This window comes from Phoca vitulina, unplaced genomic scaffold, assembly GCF_004348235.1.
Source record: "Phoca vitulina isolate PV1807 unplaced genomic scaffold, GSC_HSeal_1.0 scaffold8, whole genome shotgun sequence".
Lineage (NCBI taxonomy): Eukaryota > Metazoa > Chordata > Mammalia > Carnivora > Phocidae > Phoca > Phoca vitulina.
The window spans coordinates 75,853,629-75,875,677 of record NW_022589711.1 but is presented as its reverse complement, the minus strand read 5'-3'; positions in this window follow the sequence as shown (position 1 = coordinate 75,875,677).

Sequence of the window (22,049 nt, the reverse complement as noted above, 5' to 3'; positions counted from 1 at the left end):
GTAGTTAAGAAGTATCAGACACATATGTCTATATTATATTTTATGCAACCCCACGACTATATTTTTGTCTGAGTTAGGTGAATAATGGCTCAAAATTATATATCTATACTAGGTAGATAGATATATAATCATATATGTTCTACAGTAGCATGATTTTTCCCAGAATGTTTTTATGTTGATTTGAAAATAGAAATACGTTCCCAATTATAGCTATAACTCCTACTTTGATAAGCAATATTTGTAATGGTAAAGGATAAGATATTTTATAAAATTAGGGGATTATATCAAATTCACTTTTAGGGGCGCCTGAGTGGCTCAGTCATTAAGCGTCTGCCTTCGGCTCAGGTCATGATCCCAGGGTCTTGGGATCGAGCCCCGCATCGGGCTCCCTGCTCGGCGGGAAGCCTGCTTCTCCCTCTCCCGCTCCCCCTGCTTGTGTTCCCTCTCTCGCTGTGTCTCTCTCTGTCAAATAAATAAAATCTTTAAAAAAAACAAAAAAAACAAATTCACTTTTATATCATTGAAGGGCTTAGAAATCTATCCAATCTTAAAGGGCTTTTGGAAAAGGAAGGATGAACTGACTGGATTTTTCTTTCTCTTGTAAAGTAAGTAGTCTTAAGTAAAAACCAAATGTCAGAGCCATGTTACACAAGTTTTACCAAAGGAAAAGGAGCAACTAATACAACTGGCAAAGGAAGAATTCTCTCAGAGCTACATATACATTGCCGAATATCTATATACATTGAAATCCTAACCACCAGAAAAATTACTTTTAAGTAGAACATATAACTTAGGTTCTAATGTAGATTGTCATAAAAAAAAAAAAAAAAAAACAATAAAGCATGAATACATTGTGTGCAAAATTGGCCTTATATCTTTCATTTTTTTAAGTTTTTTTTTTTTTTTTTTTTTTGACAGAGAGAGACACAGCGAGAGAGGGAACACAAGCAGGGGGAGTGGGAGAGGGAGAAGCAGGCCTCCGCGGAGCAGGGAGCCGGATGCAGGGCTCGATCCCAGGACCCCGGGACCACGACCCGAGCCGAAGGCAGACGCTTAATGACTGAGCCACCCAGGTGCCCCGGCCTTATATCTTTTAATACTGTGTTTACTATTTATGGTTACTATTTATGGTTAAGCTTTGGGTTCAATCTTCAATTCTTCAAAAAACACTTAATAAATAATAAAAAAATAATGAAACAAATTGTTTAATTTACTCAGATTTTGTCTACTTACCTCCCACAGTAATTGCCAACAATCAGCTCTGTTATTCTATATAAATCATGGTTCGTTTGTTTTTTTTAGTAAATCATTAAAAATAATTGTAAATGTATAGTATGTATTGAATTTTGTTTAAATTTGATCCAAAAAAATCTGTATATCTTAGTACCCTCATCAAGTTCCTCAATGGTGTTTTGACATTTTCTTACAGGAATGAGCTCACAGATTTTTATCCTGCATTCACCCTTCCCCTGGGATTTTAAGCCTACAGTCTCTTCTTATGTTGTCTAAACTGTGTGGCATCATTATCCAGTCAGGGTAGAGTTGGTTACTGCATTTTCCTGAAGGCAGCCAGTGAGTGAAATCTATTCACATCAATTTGTTCCTTCAAGGTCCTGGTTTTATTCTGTCTTGGTTAATTAACCTTTGAAAGCCATAATTACTCTTTTGTGCCAATATAATAAGATCAAACAGACTGTATCCCCTCCATAAATCTAGTCTTTGTGGAAAACACTCACACAGAAATTATTGAATCAGGAAAAAAAATGATTCAAGAAAACATTCACCTTCTATATGTGTTCCAATGTTTTACTATTTGTGATTACAGCTACCAGTTAGAATTGTATTTTAAAATTAAAATTAAAAAAATTCAGAACACACTGGGAATTATAGTAGAAAATAAGTAAAATTTACATAATTATGTTTTAGAATATATTTTATTCATTAGATGTTTACAGAAATGGAGGTAAAACAAAAACCTAAGGTCTCTTTCGAGCATATGTGAAAGATGAGGGGTTTTTTGTTTTTATTTGTTTTGTTTTGTTTTGTTTTTTGAGAGGGGGGTTGGGCAGAGGGAGTGGGAGAGAGAGAATCTTAGGCAGGTTCCACATTCAGCATGGAACCCAACATGGGGCTCAATCACACAACCCTGAGATCATGATCTGAGCCAAAATCAAGAGTCAGATGTTTAACCAACTGAGCCACCCAGGTGCCCCAAAACAGGAGAAATTCTGAATGTTGATGGTTAGAGATTGTATAAACTTACCATTCTGTATCTCTCCATCTCTGAAGTCAAAAAGTAGGCATTCACAATCATGAGGCTTTGGGTAGAGATCTTACTTAGGTGCCTCTGCTAAAACCTCAAGGACGGAGAAATCCTGAGGACATCTTTCTCCACTATGACTCAGTCTTCAGTATTTTTATACACTTAATAACTCTTCCCTCTCACTCTCTCCTCTACCCCAGAGCCTTTTTTTCTGGCGTCCCTCAAGAATGAAACGACCACTGAGCTGATCCACCTGCCCTTTGCCGATTCCACTGTTCCTGGGGGAAGATGGAGCAGGGTGGGGGTGGGAGTCAGTGCTTCCTTATTCATTAGATGTTTACAGAAATGGAGGTAAAACAAAAACCTAAGGTCCCTTTTGAGCAAATATGAAAGATGAGGGTTTTTTTTTGTTTTTATTTGTTTTGTTTTGTTTTTTGAGAGGGGGGTTGGGCAGAGGGAGAGGGAGAGAGAGAATCTTAAGCAGGTTCCACACTCAGCGTGGAACCCAACATGGGTTACCTCCATGGCAAGTTTTAGACCCTTGTCCTATCATCAGAGCAAGTGATGAAAGGTTAACTCTCATTTTTGGTTTGCTGCTTTAGTAGCCACTCACATTTGACATTCAGCTCTCTGTCTCCCAACTCAGCTGAGCTCCTAGCATATCCTTGAGAAAGATATGTATCTTCTACCAAAACATGAAAGTAATAGCAAGGTGCTATTACTGGCCATATCCATTTTTTTTCTTTGTAAATAATTCTCATTTAAAAGCATTAGGAACAAGTTAATAACGTCTTCTTAATGTTGATGATGACATTGGAAAACATAAAGTATTCTGTAAGTGGTTAATTGTTATCAATGACTTAGATGGCATCATATTTGAGTCTAAAGAAAATCTAACTAATGGGGAATTCCTACATTGTTTCTTTGGTTTTCTGTTTGCTGTAGCCCTGGCCTCCAAAAACAAATAATAATTTTAGTAGCATAATTGAACAAAATGGAAATAAGTCAGTAAAAATGTGTTCAACTGTCTAGTAAGTGTGAATATTCTGTAATTATAGAAAAGAAACTGTCACATGATTCTAAAATATTCTCATTTTTCCTTAAAAGTGCCACCTGACTAATTTATATGTCATCTTATATTTCCAGTCTATGGTGACAAGAAAAGTTAAATAAAGCAAAACAATGGTAGATGCCAATTCTCTAGGTTGTTTAGAAAGGTATGCTATTGCCTAATTGACTCTACTTAAAATGGTTTCTAAGTAAACTGATAATTTTTATTTTTAATATTAATATCATTAATTCTTCAGGCACCAGCTTTGGCTGCTGTAAGATTCTCCTTCTTTTTTTTTTTTTTCCACCACTCAACTTTTCTTCATTAATACTTCCCAGGCACAGAAACTGCATTGTTATCATCACTCATATTTCACTTTTCTCCTGGCCACACAGATATTTCCTTAAGTTCAACCACTTCTCATTCTCAAGAAGTGATTTCCAAACTGAAGTAGCTATTTCCATGCTCTAGATTTGGGGATTCATCACTCTGGCAGACTCTTTAAATTTCCCCACTGCCTTCTCAGTTGAGGTTTTTAGGTTTCTAGGGATATTTCTTAATGGTAAAAGTATAATCAAGCATATATAAAGTACATTTTTCTCTTCAGACTTTTAAAAAAGGATGTGACGTATGTTTTATAGGTTCCTTCCGTTCTGGAGATATCAATGTCAGCCACAAAGCACTTCTGGGGCTCTATTTCTCCCACTTGTAGGAAAACCAGCTCCCTGAAGCTCCTCCAAAATAGTTCTGTCAATCTGGAGGGATTGGGCTCCAATAAGGAGTCCTCTAAAGATCTGACTTCTATTTTAATATTCTATTGACCGTGTTCTGGATTATGAAGTTTCTGATTCCTACTTATATTAAAAGTAGAAGATATGATGTCAAGATACCCTGAAGGCACCAATGAGTTGGTGCTTCTATCATTTATTCCAAATTTATAGATGCCCTAGGTTTAAAAGCATGGGTCTTTTTTTGTTTGTTTGTTTTTTAATTTTTTATTGTTATGTTAATCACCATACATTACATCATTAGTTTCTGATGTAGTGTTCCATGATTCATTGTTTGCGTATAACACCCAGTGCTCCATTCAGTATGTGCCCTCTTTAATACCCATCACCACGCTAACCCATCCCCGCACCCCCATCCCCTCTAGAACCCTCAGTTTGTTTTTCAGAGTCCATTGTCCCTCATGGTTCGTTTCCCCCTCCAATTTCCCCCCCAAAAAAATAAAAATAAAATAAACGAGTGGGTCTTATAGGAAGAATATCAATTTCCAAAGCTAAGGGGGTAAAAAATAGCTGTAATCATAGCCAGTGTTACATATCTATTGTCATCACGTTGACTACCATTCTGCTGAATCTACTGCCATCTTGATCCCACTATTCATGTTAGGACTAATGTTCACACCTTGCGCTGCTGGTGTCACACAGACATTTTATAGAAATGGTTTCTTTGGATAGTACAAAACTCTGCAAGTGTTTGTATGTTTCTTTTGCCGTTTCTGCCACTGCACCCCCTTCCACCCTATTTGTGCAGGAGGAGAGCCAGTATACATCTTAATTATCAGACAGGTACACCTCTTAGAATACAAGTCTTTCTTGATTTACCATGGGTTATATCCCAAAAAACCCATCATAAATTGAAAATATCAAGTCAAAAATGCATTTAATGCACCTAACCTACTGAACATCATAGCTTAGCCTAGCCCACCTCAAACATGCTCAAGACACATACTAGCTTATGGTTGAGCAAAATCATCTAACACAAAGCCTATTTGACAATAGTGTTGAGTTATCTCATGTAATTTATTAAGTACTTAATGAAATTGGAAAACAGAATGATTGTATGGGTATAGAATGTTTATCAGTTGTTTATCCTCATGATCATGTGGCTGACTAGCAACTGCCGCTCACTGCCCCTGCCCTGCATCAGGAGAGAATATCGTACTACATATCACTAGCCTGGGGAAAGACCAAAATTCAACATTAAAAGTCAACATACAGTTTTTACTGAATGAGTATTGCTTTCACATTTTGCAGTAAATGGTGTCAAACTATTTTAAATCATGGACCCTCCATAATTCCGATCTTCCAAGGTTTATGCAAATTTGTTTTGAAATAAATGTGAGATTTTTCGTCACAGAATCCTTGTAACATGCAGGAATAATTAATTATTAATTAACAATTAATTATTAATAATTGTTAATCCCACAGACTCTTGGCTTGCTACAATGAATGCAGTTTTGACTCAAGCTGGGAAATGCATTCCATAAATATATAGAGACTGTTCCATAACCTATACCCACACTGCCAACACACAAGCCAAATTGTACCATTTTTCTAACTAGCATTTTGATTGTGGGATTAAAAAAATCTCAAGTTTCAAGTTTAAAGATAACAAAATTAATCCTTGAAAGATAATTTGCTGTCATAAACTCCATTAAAAGATTATTCTGAAATTTCTCTTATTAAATGTCTCCATGTGTTTTTAAAATTGAAGATGATTACTGAGTGTACCCCTTACAGAAGAAGATCATCATGTTAAAATTCATCAAGCATATTAATATGGAATCTATTATTATCTGTGCCTGGCTTCACTTAATCTGCCCCCAATACCTAAAAACAATCTAAGAAAGCAGTGGATCACTAATATTATTAAAGATTAAAACCATAAACTAATAATAGGCTATATGTTAATTAATTGATTTTAAGTTTAAAAAAAAGATTAAAATCATAAAATAAATATCTTTTCCTTTCCCTGCTGAACTATAAACCTACCCCAGATTATCTCTTAATTTGTTAACCTAGCCTAGAGACTTTCTATTCAAAATGCTATCTATAAATAATATATAATATATAAATAACAATAAATAAATATAAATGACTTCATTCATAAACACTGTTATCCTACCCTGCACTATACTCAGACATATTTATGTATAACCCAAATTGATGGACTTTTTAATGAGCAATGCCAGTTATAAATATCAGTTGTTTTACTTTCAATACATGGAAATCATGATGAACTCATACTCAACATAGTACTACCTACGTAATTTCCTTTTCTATTTCATTATTAGCACTTTCCAATTTCCTTCTGTTTCTTAAGTAATTTTGCAAGTACAGTTGACCCTTGAACAACACTAGTTTGAACTACATCAGTCCACTTACACACAGATTTTTTTTTGATAAAGAACTGTACTATAAATGTATTTTCTCTTCCTTATGATTTTCTTCATAATATTTTCTTTTCTCTGGCATATTTTGTTATAAGAACACAATATATAATACAAGTAACATACAAAATGTGTGTTCATTGACTGTTTATGTTATCAATAAGGCTTCAGGTCAATAGTGGCTATTAGAAAAGTTTTGGGGAAGTCAAAAGTTATACATAGATTTTCAATTGTGTAGGATGGGGTGGGGAAGGGTCAGTGCCCCTAACCACTATGTTGTTCAAGGGTCAACTGTATTATATGTTGCATCTTGTATACCAGAAGACTTTAATGTAAGAACATAATAATAAAATGATCAATGTAACTATTTCTTGTGTGTTTGAATCTGTATCTATTGTACTCTGAAATGTCTTGATTATTTTTTACAGGGTTACTTAGTTCCCTAGGCCTGCAAAATTCTCAAGGTTCTTAGCAATGGATGTACATCAGGATCACCAAAGGGAGGTGGTTCTAATGGCTAATAACTGTCCTCTACACCGAGATTTCAATTAGATGGAAGTGCAAGTTTCTCTAGGCATGCACATTTTGAAAAAGAAAGAAAGAAAGAAAGAAAGAAAGAAAGAAAGAAAGAAAGAAAGAAAGAGAGAGAGAAGGAAAGAGAATCCAGCTAATGTTAAAGTGAAAATCAGTTAAGAACCACTAGTCCAAATTAGGAACCAAATTAAAACTTTTGCACGTGCCCCTTTTCATCATCAGCAATATATCCAGTTTTACCCCAAATCAGGATAGTCTTTTTCTATTTTATCTAATTCTAGGAATTTTATCTAATTCTAGGAATTAGACAGTGACTATTAGTGAGTTAGCTCAATGATTTCCATTTCTATCCTTTGTGACTGAATTCCATATTAAGACTTTAACCTCTCAAGACTGGATTTTTTTGCCCTGAACCACAACTTCTCAGACAAACAAGACCCTGTATCCATCATGGACTGCTGGCTTCATTCACTACACTTACATCTTGCTTGGATTTTCACTGATTACTATTTTTCTCCCACTGTGATGGTCATCATGGTTTTTAGATTCAGCTTAAACTTTAACTTATTACCTTGCATGCAAACGTTCTCATTTTGTACCATTATTTTCCTTATTTTAATAATCTATTTTCAATTTTTAAAACTTAGTTCTGGCCTTTCTCTCAAAGAAGGACAATTAGCCTATACCTCTCAAACAACAGGCTCTTCTAAACTCCTGCTTGCACCTTTTGTTACTTAGATCCACATTATAATCTAGCCAGTAAACCCATCTTTGAAAGAGATAAGAAGGGACATTCCAAAGATAGCATGCAAAGGGCCACATTTAAATGTAGACTGACTCGGGCGCCTGGGTGGCTCAGTCGTTAAGCGTCTGCCTTCGGCTCAGGTCATGATCCCAGGGTCCTGGGATCGAGTCCCACATCGGGCTCCCTGCTCAGCAGGAAGCCTGCTTCTCCCTCTCCCAGTCCCCTGCTTGTGTTCCTGCTCTCGCTATCTCTCTCTCTGTCAAATAAATAAATAAATAAATAAATGTAGACTGACTCATAAGAAGTATGACAAAACTAATTATTCAATGTATCACTTTTAAAGATGGTTTTATATTTCCAAGACAGGGAAGAATCCTCCGTAATAGTTCAATCAATGAAGTTGATAGATTAATTCATCAACCCCCAACTGATTTCAACTTGTTTCTCTTTGAATTTGACATCACCTCTTCATTATTTGTTAATGACCTGGAACTATTTTTTTTTTTTTTTTTGAGCCTCAATTTATCATCTATTCTGTTGGGATAATAGTAAATACAATGAAGGCATCTTGTGAGGGTCAATTGTAGTTCCCATAATATTATATTCCATGAAACCATAGCACTTCCCCAAACCTCCAGCAACTCATGAGGGGTTTCTACATTCTTCCAAATAAAAATGAAAGCAAACTCACAACTATCATGTACTATCATTTAATAAAATGAAACCATTTTAACACCAAAAAATAATATAAAGTCAGAATAAAAATAGAATCTTATAAACTTAAAACATATTTAACTTTAAAAAACCCTCTAATTTACATGTTTTTCTCATTTTACTTTGGACTTCTGAATATTTTCTCATGAACTGAGCAGTGTGCATGCAGCACAATATAAGCCATAGAGCAGGTGTTCAAGGCCGATTAGTTCTCCTTTCTAATGGTGCAATTAGCTAGAAAATTTCAGGAAAAAAATTTTACTTTGCTAAAGATTAAATTTTTTTACTCACTCTTTAGACAAGTACAGATATAAGCACTTATTTCTATTCTTATTACATTTCCTATATCACATAATGAGACTCAAAGGTGAGTTCTTTGTTAATATTCACAGTCTCCTCAGACAATTTTTATTTGAGTAAAAGCAATTTATTTTTGGATCTCATATATGTCATAAGGAAAAATGATGAGGGTGGAAATAATGACCTCCATGAGATTTCTATGGGACATTGAAATTTGGTGATTACTATACTTGAATAAAAATATTAAATATAAAAACTATACAATAATATTGGCTACAATTTTTAAGATCTCTTTGAATATAATGCATAGAATTCTTGGGGTGCTTGGGTGACTCAGTCGGTTGAGCCTTGGAATCTTGGTTTCGTCTAGGTCATGATCTACCAGCTGTGGGTTCGAGCCCTGCGTCAGGCTCTGCACTGGGCACAGAGTCTGCTTCAGATTATCTCTCCCACTGTCTCTCTCAAATAAATAAATAAATAAAATCTTTTTTAAAAAAAGAAAAGAAGAAAATGCATTAAATTCTGCTAAATTGTTTAAACAGAAACATGTTAAATACTTCAAGGAAAGACTTACTTGATTTAACATCACTGCCTATTAGCTTCTCAATTAAGTAATCATTATTTTTGCAGCTAGTATTTTTCTTTATAAGAGGTAACCAACTATTCTGTGTTGTAATTCAAAAATTCAGCTTCACTTTCAAAAAACAAACACTGTACATTTCCTTACAAACTGTGTTCCCTTGAGTAATATCATAATGAATTTCTTTTGATTTATTTTTGTCCCTGGTTGTCAATTAGGTGAGTAAAAACTGTCACTCATTGCAGCATCCTAAATTCTATGACCAGAGGTTTTCCAGTATGTCATCTGTCAAAATGTCAACAAGAAAAGGTAGGGTTTATTTTCTTTTTTTTCTAACTTTTGGGAATGTTTTCCAAAATTGGTATTTTATCTGGTATACCTTTACAGTAGTTCTCCTCAAGTAATTTGTTAAGCCATGAAAACATCAAAAATTCACACACTGATGCAAAAAGAAAATTTCAGAATATTACATTTCTTTTACTAAATCGGTAAAGCATTTTTATTTAAATGATCAAAAATAAGACAATCAAAGAAGACATGAACAAGTGAAAATCCACTGTGTTTGTGGATTGGAAGAATTAGTATTGTTAAAATGCTTAAAGTAATCTACAGATTCAGTGCAATCCCTATCAGAATTCCAATGGCATTTTTCACAGAAATTTTTTAAAAATCCTAAAATTTGTATAAAACCACCTTGAAGGGTTAGACCTTGAAGAGTTAAAGCAATCTTGAACAAGAAGAATTAAGCTAGAAGAATCATGCTTCCTGACTTCAAACTATACTACAAAGCTATAGTAATCCAAACAGTATGGTACTGACAAAAAAACAGATACATAAATCAATGGAACAGAATAGAAAATCCAGAAATAATCCCATGCATATATAGTCAACTAATATTGACAGAGGTGCAAAGAATACAATGGGAAAAGAATAGTCTTCTCAATAAATGGTATTGATAAAACTGGATATCCATATGCAAAATAATGAAATTGGAATCTTATATCATACGTAAAAATCAACTCAAAATAAATTTAAGATTTCACCATAAGACCTGAAACTACAGTGCCTAGAAGAAAACCAAGGGGGGATATCTCCTTGACATTGGTCTTGGCAATGATTTTTTTGGAATTGACATCAAAAGCACAGGAAACAAAAGCAAAAATAAGCAGGTGAGACCACATTAAACTAAAAATTTTCTGCACAGCATGGAAATAATCAACAGAATGAATAAACCTATGGAGTGGCAGAAAATATTTGAAAACTATCCATCTGGTAAGATATTAGTATTCAAAATATATAGGAACTCAAACAACTCGGTAGTAAAAAAAAAAAAGAAAACAAAAGAAAAGAAAGAAAGAAAAGAAAGAAACTCAATTTAAAAATGGATCAGGACCAAGTTCCTGAATAGAGATTTTTTTCAAAGAAGACATACAAATGGTCATCAGATAGAAGAAAAGATGATTAACATCACTAATTATTAGGGAAATGCAAATCAAAACCACAGTGAGGTATCACCTCACACCTGTCATGAGGGCTATTATCAAAAAATTAAAATTTAACAATGTTGGTAAGGATGTGGAGAAAAAGAAATCCTGTACACTGTTGGTGAAAAAGTAAATTGGTAAAGTCATTATGAAAAACATTTAAAAAGTTCCTCAAAAATTTAAAAATGTAATTAACATAGTAATCCCACTTCTGGGTATATATCCAAAAAAAAATAAAAATCAGTATCTCAAAGAGATATTTGCACTCTCATGTTTATTGGAGTGTTATTCATAATAGCCAAGACATGTAAACAATGTGTCAATCAATGGATAAATGGTTTAAAAAAATGTGATATACATATATTTGAAATTTGAAATATATATATATTTCAAATATGTATATATATGTTTCAGCCTTAAAAAAGAAGGAAATTATGCTATTTGCAAAAACATGAATAACATTATGTTAAGTGTCAGAATAAAAGAGTATTAGTAAGAATCAGTGGCATCAGTCAGAAAACCTCTCATAAGACTTTACAACCTAAAGGCACCTTTATAATTTCATCTCTTCTTTCTACTATTAATGAACACTTTTTAGGTTCCAGAGTTCAAGAAGGATTTAAAAATATTCCTCTGAATCTTGTTTATCTTGTTTATATAGCCACTTAATGATCTCTAAGTGAAATAATCCAGACACAGAAAGATAAATATGGCATGATCTCACTTATGTTTGGAATCTAAAAAAAAAAAAAATGTTGAATTTATAGTAGAAGAGCAGAATGAATGGGGGTTACCAGAGGCTGGGTGGGTGAGTTTAAATACAGATATTGATCAAGAGTATTCACTTTCAGTTATAAGATGAATAAATCTTGGAGACCTAATGTACAATGTGATGACTATAATTAACAGTAATGTACTGTATACTTGAAATCTGCTAACAGAGTAGATCTCAACTGTTCTCAACACACACGAAAATAGATAACTATGTGAGGTAATGAAATCAATGAGTTTGATTGTGGTAATCTTTCACAATGTATACACATATCAAAACATTTTACACTGTAAATCAAAATATTTATTTTTGTCATAAATAAATTCCAATATTTTTATACAAAGAGAACTTTGGAGCTGGGGTAGTGTCATATGAGATTATTATGTCTTTTTAATAGAATAATAAATAAAATAAAATTCTGGAATGTGCTCAAATTACAAGTTCTTATCGTGCATGCTTGATGTTTCAAAATCTGTGGGTCATTTGTTTGGTATTTGGCATACCTTTTTCCATAGCAACTATGTTTGAAACAGTAGGTCAAATTGCAAAAACTGATGCAACCACAAATGGGCATAAAGTATGATATGTTTTCATACTTTATATTTTTATCGGGATACTAATAGAACATAATATAGTCAAAACTATATAATATATAAGATAAAATATATAGAAATCATGGAATGACTAATAAGTGAAATGTGGCTGAATATATTAATACTGGAAAGAAGAAGAGATAAGAGCATAAAGATTTTACGTTTTGAAAACTTAACAAAAGTCTGATTCTTACAAATGCCCTTTTTTTCTGATACAAGTACTATACAAGCACCTTATATTGCTACCCATTTGTGACTATGGATGTTCAGAAACTTGTAAATAAAACTTTAAAAAGGATAAAAAATAGAAATGTTTTCTTTTTTATTCCCCCCCCAAAAATATTTGAATAAAAGAGAAAGGAGGGGGGAAGGAAGGAAAAAAAGGTTAAAGCTTTGTTTATGCAGATATGTATATAGGTTTCTAGAGTTATAATAAACTGTGAAAATATGTAGAAAGTGTGGAAAGAAAAGCTGGGCTTGGTGTCTGGGTAATCATTGGTCTAGTAAATTCAAGTGCTAAATATGACCAGCTACTAATATCTGGAAGACCAAATAGCTACCAATATATGCAGGATAATCAAAAGTAAATACTTGTTCTTAAGTCTTTAAGTTATATGGAATAGTCAATTTTTAATTCCTTAAATTAAATGATATCAAAATATTTTCTATACTACTCATAGAAATAAAAGAACTTTTTGGTTTTTTATTAAAAGCACATGGGAACACTTCAGAAAAATCTTCACTTAAGTTAGGCATTGATCTATTGTCATTTTTAATCAGGATTATAAAATATATTGTATTTCATTAGAATACAATAGGACTGCCTGGATTTAAATCCTTGCTGTGCTAATTATCAGAGTATTATGTAAGTTATTTACCCTCCTCATGGCTGGTTCATTTTATTGGATTTTTTTAATAAATAAAGTGGAAACTGTAGTGGTATATGGTATATAGGGTTTTGTGAGAATCAAATGAGTTATCACTTAAAAATTGCTTAGAAAGAAAAAAATTGCTTAGAAAGCAACTTGGCACAGAGGAACAGCTCAGAAAGTATTAGTGATTTTGTTATTATTATTAGTTTCATTGCTATATTTGATTTTATATCAATTTAGGAAAAAGTATACTTAGATAGACAAATGGCATATTGAATTATTATGTAAAAATTTGCTTTCATGATACAAGTAACAGTATTACTTACCAACATTATTCATTAAACTTGCTAAAATGTATAAGCAAATAGTACCCATAACTGCCCTAAGGTTAAAATTCCCATTGATCTCATAACTACTATTAGTTTTAACTCTTTTTTTTATGATGCTTGCATACGTTACATAATGATAATGATATAGTCCTTAAACATTTGCAAAATATTTTTTGCAGAATACACAAACTTTTATGATATTACATTCTAACATAATTTTCACAGCTTTCCATTTTAAACATTGATGCTGTTCCATATAATTGATGACTTTAATTAGTTTTGTCCTTTTTTGCTTCTTTTTTTTCACATTTATAAATTATACAGCTATGCACATCAATATCAACCTCTGCTTAAGTGGTCAGGTAGTTTAGGAAGGTCTGGCTGAAAACGTAACATTTTTGTCTGAGACTCGAATAACAAGAGTGATCCAGGCATGTAAATGTGGGACTAATCACTTGAGGCAGAAAAAAAATAGCCACATCAGATTTACTTTGGGGCCAGACCCATATATCTGAGGATCCTTATGAGTATCAGTAAATGGTCAGATGTCAGAGCATGACGGGATTTGTAAGAAGTGATGAAAAGTTAGATTTTATGCTAAATGTACAGGAAGTCATAAAAGGTTTTAAAGAAGGTAGGGGGTGAGCTAATTAATATTTTTAAAAGATTATTTTGGTATTGGTTTGAGAATAGATTGTATAAGAAAAGAGTTAAAAGTGCAAAGCCAATTATAAAGCAATTGTTAGAGTCTACATAAGAAACGGCTGTGATCTGGACTAAGATTGCAATTGCTGAAATGGAGAGAAGTGAGCTGATGTAGATATGTTTTGGTGGTGTGACAATAAGACTCAAGGATGACTAGGTAGAATTTTTGTTTAAGAAACCGAATGGTACCTTTTACTGAGAGGAGGAAGATCAAAGAAGGATCAGGCCTGGGGGAAGAAGGTCAAGATTTCTGTGTTAGTCACATTAACTTTGGAAGTTTGAAATGTCTCTTGGACATGCCTATTGATATCAGGGATAGAAATAAAGATTGACACACCATCATTAGGTAAAAGTTATTTAAAAACTGGAACTGGACAAGAACACACAAGCAGAGAGTAAAAATAAAGTTCTCTGGGACACTTCAATATTTAGAGGTCAATCAGAAGAAAAGAAGGATTCTGAGGAGGAATCAGTTAATTTGGAGGGAAACAGAGAGAAATACCACAGAAATCACGTGGGAAGAAAACTTCATGAGTAGCTAACTCTGTCATATATTGGTAAGAAGTAAGTAAAGTAATAGCAAAGAAGTTAGTATTAGATTTGAAGATTACTAGTGATCTTAACCTCAGTGAAATTGAGGGGCATAAAGGAAAGTTATAAATGCTTGAATCAAGCAGAAGGTAGCTCTGCATGCAGCAGATAATTTAATACTTGAGAAGCAGACAGTTATAACTGAAAGTTCCTTTATCTGATTTCTCAAAATATTCACATTGGATTATGGTTGTAGTGGATGGTTCCATTTGTCAGTATAAAAGGTGTCCTAGTTTGCATAACATTAGGATTGAAACATGACCATGTCTGGTAAATGTTGACTTGGGATTTGAAAAAGATTTCCCAAAATTTGCTGGGCATTTTTCTGGGGGGATCTCTATTTTGGTTAGAAAGAAGAGTAAACTGAATTGTGGGTGTGTATAAAAGGAGAGGCAGATTAGGGCTGCCCACATTTAAAAAAAATTATTTTGTAAACAATCTGATATGACAGTTTAATACCTCTAACTAGAGTTATGTGGTATAATAGAATTTTCATATTGAGAATTATTTTTTAATTCAAATTTGTTGAACCTTCAATATTCTACCTAATTTTTATGGGATTATCCACAGATCACTCAAAATTAGCATTTACAAAACTGAATTCAATAGGTATTTACTTACAAATTTACTTCTTTTTCATGTTCTCTATTTTTAATTACCCAGCTACCCAAACCAGGAACCAAGACATCAAACTTTGGTCATCTCTTAATCAATCACCAAGTCATGTCTATTTTGTTTTCTAAAATTTTCTACAGCCTACCACTTTGCCTTATTATCCAGCCACCATCTTATTTCAGGCTCATTATTTCTTCCATTGAGTTTCTTAGCTGGGATCCCTCTCTCCAATCTTTCTCTACTATAATTCATTATCCATTTTGCAACTAAAGTGCTCCAAAATGAAAATATGATTAGGATACACCCTTATAAAGCCCTTTAAGTGCTCTTTATTGCCTTTTGGATAATGTCTTTTATTGAAAGCTATACATATCAGAATATTCAGATATCATAAAAATTAGACTTGAACATATTAGATTGTACTCACAATAATCATCAGAGTTAAATCCATAGGTTTTACATACTTCATAACTAAAACATAACCTAATAAATGGACATCAATTTTGCTACTTTTTTCCTTAAATGTCATGGCCTAACCATATATAATGAAATATTTTTAGTTCTTTGCATTTCTTTTTTTTTTTTTTTTTAAAGATTTTATTTATTTGACAGAGAGAGACACAGTGATAGAGGGAACACAAGCAGGGGGAGTGGGAAGAGAAGCAGGCTTCCCGCCAAGCAGGGACCCCGATGTGGGGCTCGATCCCAGGACCCTGGGATCATGACCTGAGCCGAAGGCAGACGCTTAACGACTGAGCCACCCAGGTGCCCCTGCATTTCTTATATTATCTTACTCTAGAGTCTATTTGATACCTGCTTTTCTGTCAGACTAAAAGAAGCATCTGTCTTTTAAATATATAAATCCCACTCATGCTCAGGTCTCAGCCTAGATACCACTTCTTTCCAGGGTTTCAGGTTGGTATTCCTGACTAGAGGCTCCAGCAAGTCTAAGTGAATTGTCCTGGACAAAAAAAATACAAAAACAACAAAAACTTCTCAGCACAATAAATATCCTCCATTATAGCCCTTATATCCTTTTATTACAACTATTTATTTATCACTCTTAATCCTCCACTTGACTCTTAACTCAATCTTTGTCTTCATTATCTCCCCGGGACTTAACATATTTGCTATTATGCAGAAGGCATGCAAACCTATTTGTTAAATAAGTAATTGCTTCAAGGATATTTTATCTTTTGACTATTGCATTTTCATATCAACCCTTACAATTACTATTCTTGTTTAACTATTATTACATTCATGTTTTCTTTTTCCTCATCCTTGAGCTTGATTTAAGCCTATTTTGGAAAGGACTAGCTGTAAAAGCTTTTCCACAAATCTTGATTTAATATTAGATATTTGCAGGTTCTTTGTTGGGGAACTTATGAAAGTCAGTTCACTATCAACTTTTCAATCAGTATCTGGAAGATAATAGATACCTCTTCTGAGATCTGAAAATGGAAGACAGGAGAGTACGTGGAGTTAAGACCGTATTGCCTTGCTCATCGCTGTCAATCAGCTAAGGCTTATTCGTCTAGTAGGACCCATCTGCTCAAACGCCGTATCAAATAGAAACTCAGCCAGTACGTGGAGTTATGGCCAATAAATCCCTTAAGAGTGGGCATGTGTTTCTGATTCAGAAGACAAAATTTGAAGTATGCTAGAAGTAAACTTTGATGACCCTTTTTCTGTAATATTACCTGACTCGAAGTGTTTTTCAAGATATTTACTGGAAAAAGCTATGCTAGCTAGAGGCAGAATTCTTTTCCTTTATGTATTAGTGCTGTCTGGTCAATGAAGAGTAGATATTGATATGCTTAATCATACCACCAAGAATGGCGTAATTTTTAAGGTAGCAATTACCAGAGAATGGAAGCTAAAGAAGATACTTGATTATAAAATTTCTTTCTTCCATGAACTTTCTTGACTAACTTTGGAAGTGTTAGTCAAGCTCTCTGTGCCACAATATTGTCAGCTCTATAATACAGTCCTTCAGATTTTAGCCATGTTATTACTTCTCATAGAAAACTATCTGGTTTGAACTGAATTGTGTCTTTCTAAATGCATAAGTTGAAGCTCTAGTCCCCCAGTGTGACTTATTTGGAAATAGGGCCTAAAAGGAGATAATTGATGTTAAATGAGGACATTCAGATGGGATCAAGATTCAATAAGATTGGTGTCATGATAAGAAGAGACACAGGGGAGCTCTTTCCTTCTCTTTCCATGAACGCTCAGAGAAAAAAGCCCGTATGAGGGCACAACAAGAAAGCAGTCTTACATAAGCCAGGAAGGAAGCTCTCACCAGAAACTGAAACTTGCTGGACCTTGATCTGGGATTTCCAGCCTCCAGAAATGTGAGAAATACATTTTTGTTGTTGAAGCCATCAAGTCTATAATATTTTGTTATGGTAGCTCAAGCAGGTAAGACAATATCACTTTAGGAGCCTCCAGAAAGTCTTTTTTTAATTGTCCCCACTCAGAGCTGTCAAAACAAACACTCTGCGTTGCAGCCATTATCATCCTCACTTACTATTGAAAATAAATACAAAAGGTGTTTACACTTAGCCTAATGCTTTGCTATGCAACACTCTTTGAAATATGGAATTGATAGGTGAGGCTGGGCATCTATGTATCTCCCCCTGTATCAGGCTCTCCTGGTTTGGTTGATTTGTTTTCCTCCCACATTGAATTTAGAGAAGGTGGTGCTAATACAATAGACTCCTGACATTTGGGGTACATATCTGAGAATCTCATATCTTCATATATGTTAATCCCAGGGTACTATATAGTTTATTCCTATTTAAAAGACAAGCTGCAACAATTTAAGTAGATAACAACAAGAATTGGTTTGAGAAGCAGACTGAACTCATTGCTAGCCTCAGTCTCTGCTACGCATTATACCCCCACACCAGTTCCCCAATATCATACCTCCATAAAACAACAATTTACTACATTATCTCTTAAGCTCACTGCTGACTTTTCAAATTCATGAATGCTAAATCTGTAAATGCTAAGGATCTATGTACAAAAACATTTTGTACAGTCAACACCACTTCAGATTTTATTCATGGTTCCATCTCATCTCCAGTCAGGTAGTCCTTAAAGGATGATTCATCTTCAAACTCCTAAATAAAACACACATGTTTGTAAAGACTAGTAATTCTATTTGGAGACCATGATCAGAAGTGAAATCATCAAATTGTAAGTGATTTTCAAAATTGATTCTTACCATTTCCCTTCAAATAAAGGTTTTTTTTTTTTTCAAAGATCTTTACCATCTCTACTAAGAATCATCATTTATATTTTCAAGTACATATTTTTCAGTATTTCTGGCTTAAAAAATACTTTTCTTTGGAGGTAAAAATAAATAGAATAAAAATCTTCCCACAAAATGTATCTCTGAACACTTACACAATTCATACTTGTATGTTACCTACCAGGGAAGCACTTAAACTAATTCTTCATCATTTATAACACAGCTTTTTGTAAATTCTGAATGTAGCTCCTATATTATCCTTAGTATTAAGTGCTTGGTAAGGTTACTATTAAGATTTATATCAAATAAAACTTGAGTATCATATCTACTGCCTAATACTAAATTATAATAGAATTCTAAATCCATACTGCTAAATATCAGGTGAAGAGGAGAATAAAAATTCAGGTTTCTGGTCACAAATAGAGACAGGTAAAATATAGAATCTAGGTGGATAGCTGTGCTCAAGAGAGAATGACAAATATATAGGGAAAACATAAAGTCAACAGCAGACCTGTCATTTATTTTAGCCATCTTGTCCTGGTCTCACCTTCTACAAATCATTCTTAAGTTATAATTTCAATAATTTTCAATGGTGAATGGATTGACATCCATTTGAAAATGGATGAAAAATAACTATTGTCAAGGTATTAAATAATGTTAATGCTAGTGGTGTACAACGTTTAAAGAGACCATAAAGAAAGAACACATCAAGACAAGAGGTTCATTTCATTGTTACTGAGAAATTAAATTGAAAATTTGAAGCTGTGGTTGGAATCAACTATAAGAATAAAGCATATGGTACTGCCAAAAAGTAGAATCTCAAAAACAGAGTTTGCAGGTCCTGAGCACAGCTTCTTATCCTAGAATCCTCCCCTCCTAGGGAGAACATGGATGGGCTTCAGAATATCTGGAAACCATCTCAAATTGAATGCAAAAATCTGTATGAAAACAATTTGAGCACAGAACTCAAACAATAAACACTTGAGCATTTTTTAAGAAGAGAGTGCAATGGATCCATAAAATTCATTAAATAATCAAAGGCATCAGTAAACTGACATAGATGAATAATCACATGCACAGTCCAGATAGGCAGAAGAACAATTTGAATATACAAGTAGGTTAAGTCTCTAAAGATTTAAATAAAATACAAGTGAATAAAAAGATTATGAGCAAGAAACCAAAGATAACATCTCAGAACATGTTATTAAGGATACATAAGATGCTACATTTAAAACATGAATGTTGATTACAGATAGTTGGGTTATATTATTATTTTAAGCATTCTCTTTAATCTAGGTAAACCAATGCTGCTAGATTTGCTTAAATGCAGTAAATGGCTGGAAATCCTTATAACTAATTTTCAAACTATAGACAGTTGTAACCATGGGGACACCAGCAAAAATCTCTCACAAAATGAGAAAGATTGATGCCTATTAAGACAAAAGGAATTTATCCTAGATTTGACTAAAATAACCTTGAATTCCCCTATTGGTCAAATGTCTTTTCATAATTATACATTAATACACATTGATTAAAATATGTTATTTCTCTATTACCACCCAAGAATTTACACTTTCCTTATGTGTAAATATGAGTTATATCAATCTGGAAATTGAGTTTTATTTATTTGTTTGTTTTAATTTGAATGACTAATTATTTGTATTTTTATTAAAAAGTAATAATGGCAATGGACATCAAAAGATTAATAAGAACTATGAGCAACGTTCTGGCCACAACTTTGATACCTAGATGAAATGAAATAATTCTTTGAAAAACACATTCTGTCAAAATGCACACAAAAAGAAATAAACAATCTGAATAAACCTATATCTATTAAAGATATTGAAATAATAAATAATAACCTTCCAAACAGAAGTACCAGGCCCAGATGGTAAATGCTACCAAACATTTAAAGAAGAAATAAAACCAGATCTTTACAGTCTTTTCCAGAAGATAGAAGAAAAGGGAATACTTGCCAACTCATTCTATGAGAGCAGCATTACCCTAATACCAAAATCAACAAAACGTAACAAGAAAGCTACAAATCAATGGCTCTCATGAAAATAGATGCAAACTCTTTAAGAAAACATTAGCAAATTGAGTCCAATAATATATAAAAAGAATTAGACACCACAATCAGTGGTGTTTATCCCAGGTATGCAAGTCTGATTCAACATTCAAAAATCAATTAGTGTAATCCCTCACATCAACAGGCTAAAGAAAAATTCCATGGTCATATTAATAGATGCAGAAAAGGCATTTGACAAAATCCAACATGTGTTCATGACAACAGCTCTCAAAAAACTAGGAATAGAGGGGCACTTCCTCAACTTGGTAAAGAACACCTACAAAAACCAACAGCTAACATAGTACTTAATGGTGAGAAACTGTATTTCCCTTTCAGATCATGAATAGGGTAAGGATATCTCCTCTTGCCATTCCACTACTGGGTATTTACCCAAAGAAAATAAAACACTAATTTGAAATTCTATGTATGCATTCTATATCTAATTCTATACATGTATTTTATATATAATATTATATATACATTCCATATGGTTGCAGCAGTAATTACAACAGCCAAAATATGGAAGCAACCTAAGTGCCCATTAATAGATGAATGGATAAAGAAGATGTGATATATGATATATATACACAATGTAATATTGCTCTGCCATTACCAAAAAAAAAAAAAATGAAATCTTGCCATTTGCAACATGGATGGACTTTGAAGGTATTATGTTAAATGAAATAAGACAGAGAACGACAAATACCATATGATTTCACTAGATGAATAAATAAAATTGATACAGAGAACAGACTGATAGTTGCCAAAGGGAAGGGAGGTTGGGAGGTGGGCAAAATGGGTGAAGAAGATTACGTTATAAAGTAAATAAACCTTGGGGATATAATGTACAGCACAGGAAATACAGACAATAACATTGTATTAATTCTGTAAGGTGACATCTGGTCACTGGACTCATGATTATCGTGTAATGTATATAAATGTCACCATCTTGTACACCTGAAACTAACATAACATTGCATGTCAATTATATTTCAATTTAATAAAAAGATCAGCAGATGGCAAATAAACATATGCAAAGATGTTTAATATCATATGCCATTAGGGAATTGAAAATTAAAACAATGAGACACTACTATTTATCTATTACAATGGCCTAAATCCAAAACACTGATGGTGAGAACGTGGAGCAATATAAACTCTCACTCATTGTGGTGGGAATGCAAAACAGTACAGCCACTTTGAAAGACAGTTTGGCAGTTTCATTTAAAACTGAACATATTCTTACTATATAATCCAGCAATCATGCTCCTTGGTATTTATTGAAATCAGTTGAAAACTTAGGTCCACATAAAAACCTGCACATGGTTGCTTATGACAGCTTTATTCATAATTGCCAAACTTGGAAGCAACCAATATATCCTTTAATAGGTGAATAAATAAA